Consider the following 6579-nt stretch of genomic DNA (forward strand, 5'->3'; position numbering starts at 1 on the left):
CTGGGCGTAACAGGAATGCAAATGGGCATGTCTGTGGGTTCAGTGTGGGAGCCCTCGGAGGCCGGTAATGCCGGCGATTACAGGAGGCACAAAGCAGCAGATGCCGTCAACGGCCACCCAGCCGACGCTGGGAACACCACACGGATGCTTACACGGCGAGATAGCTTTGTTCCTGTATGGCCAACACAGTCCAAGCCACTAAAACTCCAGAGAAAGGACGATTCCAGGGGTTCAGCACCCATGAATGGTTTCCACCAACATGTCGGTGCCAGACCCATCCCCGTGCACACTCACAGAGAGGACGACGGCAGACACCTGTCCTCGATACCCACCTGCGGAGCTAGAACCCCGAGTTCTGTAACAAAGAGCCCCTAAATTACTCACTCAAAAAATCAGTATTTTTTAAAGATTTCATTTATTTATTTATTAGAGACAAAGAGCACAAGCAGGCAGAGGGAGAGGGAGAACCAGACTCCCTGTCGAGCAAGGTGCTTGACATGGGACGCAATCCCAGGATCCCAGGACCATGACCTGAGTCGAAAGCAGACGTTTAACAGACTGAGCCACTCAGGAGCCCCAATCAGAATATTTTTTTAAAAGACTTTAGGTTATCTTTGAACCCAATGTGGCACTCAAACGCACAACCCCAAGGCCGAGAGTCACGTGCTTTACCAACTGAACCAGCCAGGGGCCCCGACATGAAACTAAAATCCCATGGGGGCACCCGGGTGACTCAGTGAGTCGAGCGCCTGACTCTTGGTTTCAGCTCAGGACGTGACCTCAGGGTTATAACACCGAGCCCTCCGTCGGGCTCCAGGCTCTGTGGGGAGTCTGTCTGCCTCTGTCCTCCCCCAACTCTCACACTCACTAAAATAAATATATAAATCGTTAAAAAATAAAAGTGCAGACATGTGGAAAGACTGTCAGAAAGACCCCACGCATACACAAGCTTTGCTACGTCTTGGGTCGCGGAAAGCAAGTCCTTGGTGTGACGGACTGAACACAACGATTTCCACTGTTGCCGTTTCAACAAGAACAATGGCAACTTTCTCCCTGACACACTTTGGTCCTTTAATTTTTTAGCGTTGCACATGTTCCTGCTGCAGCCGCAGGAACATGGGGAGACATTTTTATTTCAAAAATAAAAAAGACAAGAAAAGTAGAGAATCCACCCTTTCCTCCCCCCCAAAAAGATACAACGGACACCCTGTTCTAAAAGCCAATCCGTCTAAGCAGAGTTTAAAAGGCGGCCTGATTTCGGTCTTTGCTCACGTCCCTGCAGTGTGGGCACACTGGCCTCAGCGGCTGGATGGGGCTTCACATGGGGCTCTCTGTGCAAGGACTCCGCGGACGCAGCCTCGTTGTGACTCTGAGGTCTCTCGTTAGATTCAAGGGCTTTTTGGCCAGTGAGGAAACCAGACTCTGACCCTGTCCATCACCACCTGTGAGGCCCCTCCCCAAACCCAGCGTGATCCGAATAAAAATACCTAAAGTCACCCACACGCCCCACCATGCAACAGGTGCAGCAAAGATCCTTTGCTCATTCTGGCTGTAAATTCCCTGCATGCATTGATTCATTGTCCGAACCCAGAGACAGCAAGATCCTGAGCATATGCAGCAAATTAGGTAGATAGATGGACAGACGGATAGTTTTCATGCAGTTTCGGTAGTAGGACCTCAGAAACAAGCAGAATTGTTGTAATAGGAAATGAGATTCTGAGGGAGGAGATGCATTTTCCAAGGTGGCTTTGGAAAATCAATCATGTGTCTTGGCTGTCGCTAGAAGAGCGTCTTAAAAGGTTCAGAGAGCCTCCTTAGACGGACCCTCGAAGGGGAGAGGAAGAGGAGAGTGTATGCACCCCATAAGAGTAAATGTGTCCTGCTAGGAATAGGTGTTCCGACTCAGACAATACCAGACAGATGGGCTGGTACAGATTCCCGACGTTCACGCCAAGCCTGGGGACGGGGACAGGAACCAATGAGCCTGGGAGCAGAGTCAGTCCGGGGTGTAGGCTGAGGTGCAGACAGAATGGCCATTCAATCATTCAGCAGGGTTCTGAGCGCTAAAAAGAACAAGCTAATATCGAGACCACTGGGAAGTTCCCCCCACGGGATTCCTCTCACGGACCAGCATTTCTGCTTTCTCTGGGAAAGTCTGCAGAGCGGGAAGTCAGCGGCACCAGCCCGCATTCCTGTAGGGCACCACCTGGAAGGAGCTGAGCCACATCCTATTCCCGGGGACCCCAGGATCGATACCACCCATCCCTCATTCCCTCAGCAGCCAGAACCTGCCATGTACCTATGAACTCGACATGCAGTGCTCATGCCTCCCCATTTCCAGTTTAGGTCATGATCCCAGGGCGTAAAAGGGATCTGTGTGTTTGATAGAGAATGAGGGGGTGTGACAGCGCCTTATCCAAGCCCCACTCCGTCAGGGATGACATGCATCTGGACGCGGAATCACGAAAAGCAAGCCTTCCTCCACAACTGAAGAAGGCTTGCGGAATGCTCTGTCTGGGACGGGGGCCCCTTCGAAGAGCCACAGGTCCCCTTCACTCCGGAACCTGTGTCCTGGTGACCCGTGCACGGCAGAGGCCCATCCAGGGGCATCTAGCCTTACCCAGCAAGACTGTTCTTCAATTACCTAATCTTTCCACGGGTGAGCGTGTGTGTGTGTGTGTCTCCCTGTGTACGGCCCTGAATTCTGATCTGATGCACGACTGTCGCCGTGAATTAAAGATCAATATCCCCGCTATTCCTTTCTGGCTTCAACTCTTACTGAAACTAATAAAGTCATCCCGCGATCCCTTTCTTTGCAACATGCTCTGGGCCAAATCACAGCCGTTCATTATGGCCACTTACACCACGGTCTGACTGGAGATGTGAAAGGCCTGGCTGTCAAAGGCTACCCTGTAAGTGCATTTCAGGCTTCCGACTGCCCAGTATCGATGGCAGCAGAACCGGATAAAAGGTCTGGTCTCCTAATGGCACATTTATCAGCGGTCCCACGTTTTCGGGCTTTATGAGGACACCAAGCGCACTTGCAGGAGGAAGTCTCGGTCTCCTATACAGCTCCAGAGCACAGGACATGGCAGACGGAGCTCTTCCCCACGACCCTCCCGTGAAGACATCGTCTCTCCATGGCCACATGACGTCCCCCCGTGCACCATGCTTTCCATCACTCCCATAGCGCGCTCACCTCCCTTTTGGGACCGGTCAGGGGTCAGGGTTTGTTTACGTCGCAGAAACGTGATCTCACCACTCTGGTAAGGCAGAGATTAAAAACAGACGTCCAGCTCTTTTCCAGAGGGTGGGTCTGTACTCAGATGCCCCATCCTAAGCGTAACCGGAAATTCCTAGCGTTTACCTCACTTCTGATGACAGCGTCTTAGAATACCCACGCGCTGGCGGAGAACAGGCTGTATACATAGAAAATACACCCAGAATTGGTTCAGTACGCGTTGAACGTGGCGGCCTGGGCATCCAACCACTCGCAGTAAAGTTTATAGGAATTTATGAACGCAGCGACGGGAGACCGTAAACCGTACAAATCTCGAGGGTGCGTATAACGCCATCATCCTCGAAAACACCCTCTTCAGCCTGCACATGTGTGGCTCGCAGAGAAAGAGAGAGTGGTTTCTTTCAACGTTAATGTTCTTTCTAGCCACGAAGCACCGTTTTCAATGCATTTAGGAAGGAAAGGGGTCAACATCGCCAGCTCTCCGCACCGAGAGTGACCAAAGTTCGCCTGCTCTGTCGAAGACAACGAGAAACGTGGTTCTCCTTCTACCCACTGGCATCAACCTTTTACATGTGGCCTTGACTCACACGAAGGGAAAACTACTTGGTGAATAAAGTTAACTGAGTTCACCTGTTACTAGGCAGCCTGTGAATTCTTTTCAGAGTCAGCAAATACCTCTCCATCTCCATGGCAATGAGGGGACAGACATCAGAGCTCCCGTAAGAATTCCCGGGATGCGTTCTACTTCGGGGGCACGAGACCCCGAATGTTCTGTTTCCATCTGTACCGTTCCCTGGTCTGCTTCCTCCTCCTCCTCTTGTAAGGAGGTGGTGAGCTGGCGGAGTCCGAGGCAGGTCAAAGGGATCCACGGGGCCCGCTCCGACAGAGAGGACGGCCTTTGCAGGCAATCTGCTGTGCTTTCTGGATCCGATCTCTGCTATTACCCACACGGCTCTGGCCCTCCACTCCAAAGTGTGGAGACTCAAAGTCCTCCACAAGAAGCCGTCTCTTTCTCCCATGCCACTTTGCACCATGAAGTTTTGAACTCAGACACGTATGAATGGACGTCACAAACACTGTGTCTGTTTTCGGTCATTTTCCTTCTGCTCCTAAGTCTCAACCCCTTTCCCACATGAACGTGGTAAAGACCTCCTTATGTTACTCCCGATATGCCAGCCAGTGAGGCCACGCTTACAAATATGTCTTCCCATCCTCAAAATCATTTATTTTTTTTGCAAATGCGGCTATGTTTCTCTGGTGCTGTAGCAGCGGATTCTCAAGGTGCCTGGCTATGCCATGGACCGAGTCAGATATCGCACGTCGCACACGGGGTTGGGGGGTGGGGCAAGGATGGTTTCATCCAGACGCTTTTGATCTTGGCATCCTCACGTAACGCTGGGAAGCCGCTGTCTCCGCACGGCATCGCGGTTCACACGTGCGGCATTCCCAGCTACACTGACCTCGCAGGACCCACGCAGCACGGGCGACAGGTATTCCCTCCAGACCCATGTGTTGGGAAGAGTAACCCTCCTACAGTAATTTGATGATGAAGATGACTTCCCATGGGGGGTGATGCCAGAACGTCTTATATCCTTACTTCTGCCACAAGACGGCAGAAAGGCCACAGCGTCAGGACCGACTGCACAGGTGTCAGCGCCCTTGCGGTCCAATGGCTTGGGTCTGCTCCCCAAGTCACGTGCTGAGCGATCCGGTACGGGGCCTCGTAATCTCCTGAACTGCCCACAGATTCCACCGTTCCTGTCCAAAGACCAGTTGCTGGGGAGGAGGGAGTTCTCGGGACGCCAAGGACGATTCCTGACCCCTGTGACTCTGGCAGGGGCGCTCTCCTGGTCCCATCCTCCTGTACGTTTCTGAGAGCTCGCTGGTACGGGCGGGCAGACAGGTGACCGTTCAGCTCAGCCAGTTTGGCGCACAGCACGCTGCTGGGTTTCGAGCTTCGATGGACAGGAGTGCAATCCCGTGGGGCGCTGTCCTACCTGGGAATGGCTGTTCGCTTGCTCATAACACCCGGCGAGTTAACCACAAGCCTTGTCATCCACGCGGACCGTGCCCCACTGTTGAGCGATGACACTAATTTACTGTCACAGCCAGAGGGTTTTTTAAAATGAACACTCAGCCCGGTAAGATGGAAAGTTTCAGAAGCGACCCCTGTACTAGAAAGAAATGAAGAGAACCTTGTTTCTAGGAACGCTCTGCGTACACCAGAGTCGATGACGGTATAAATTGTGTACTTCATACACTTCTAAGACTTGCCTCTGATCACAAGCTAGCGTCTCCTTGTAGAAAAACCGACAGGCATAATGACAGTTGTGCCTTTGGTGGCAAAACCCCCACGGCGCCCCAGCTACTTCTCCGAGCGTCCTAGGAGACACGGGGGTTCAGACGCGCTCAGGGAGCGTGTGGCCTTGCCCGAGCGCCCCACAGTAGGAATGGCGGGACGTGACGCTGGTGATGTGCAGGCTGTCACCGCCTCTGGGTTGTGCTAACACAAAGCCCGGGCAGTCCCTACTCCGGCTGTGTGGGCCAACGGTTACTCAGGCGCACGAAGGCACCGCTAACTCAATGGTACCTCCACGTGCCCATGATGACCAGAGAGGCCAGGAGCGTGACCGCCAGCCTAAAATCCTACTCCTCTGTCCAGAACAGCATCACGTCCTTCCTCCTGCCAGTTTAGCTGGGACCCGCGTTGGGGGCCCGAGCCACACACGCTGTCAGCATGTACGTGCCAAATGGCCACACACACCAGTGTTCCAAACAGAACAACACAGTGTGGTCTGCCTTCAATAGCAGGTGCTCCTGACATGGTCTCTCCTCGGAACGGACACCGCCCCCCTCCATGGAGGGTTACTCCCTTAGCCGACTGCAACCCTCGACACTGTGCACTCACGGGTCGTCACACACCCAAACGAGATCCCTGGCCCCAGCCAGGCCTCTCACACAGCTGTGCTGCTCAGAAATTTGCAGAGACTCTTCCGGACTTCCCTACGTCGTTTCTGTCTCAAGGACAACACCGATCCTTACACAATGTCCACTCCAAGAGTGAGGAGCGTGGGCCGGCTAGGAGACATTTTTGGCATGGTTTCAGAAGCAGAGGACGTGAGGGACACGTGGCAGAGCCACTTGGGTGAGAGCCCGCGGCATCGCGCTTCCTTGCATGTGCCATTCCACGGGGCGCACCTCTCCCCCCGAGGGCCTGGCTGCCACCTCCACAGCATGCAAGGGGAAGCCCCCCCGGGTCTCCAGCCACCACGGAGAAGCCACCCCGGGTCTCCAGCCACCACGGAGAAGCCACCCCGGGTCTCCAGCCACCACGGAGA

The 6579-nt window shown here is 53.7% G+C and overlaps 1 protein-coding gene across 1 annotated transcript in view; it reads right to left on the reverse strand.

Annotated features, from left to right (window-relative positions):
* LOC111157126 (steroid sulfatase) overlaps positions 1-6579 on the reverse strand; it is a 148646-nt gene that overhangs the window by 61592 nt on the left and 80475 nt on the right. The gene's annotated exons all lie outside the window — the stretch shown is intronic.

This window comes from Enhydra lutris, unplaced genomic scaffold (genome assembly GCF_002288905.1).
Source record: "Enhydra lutris kenyoni isolate GAN:26980312 unplaced genomic scaffold, ASM228890v2 scaffoldscaffold52, whole genome shotgun sequence".
NCBI lineage: Eukaryota > Metazoa > Chordata > Mammalia > Carnivora > Mustelidae > Enhydra > Enhydra lutris.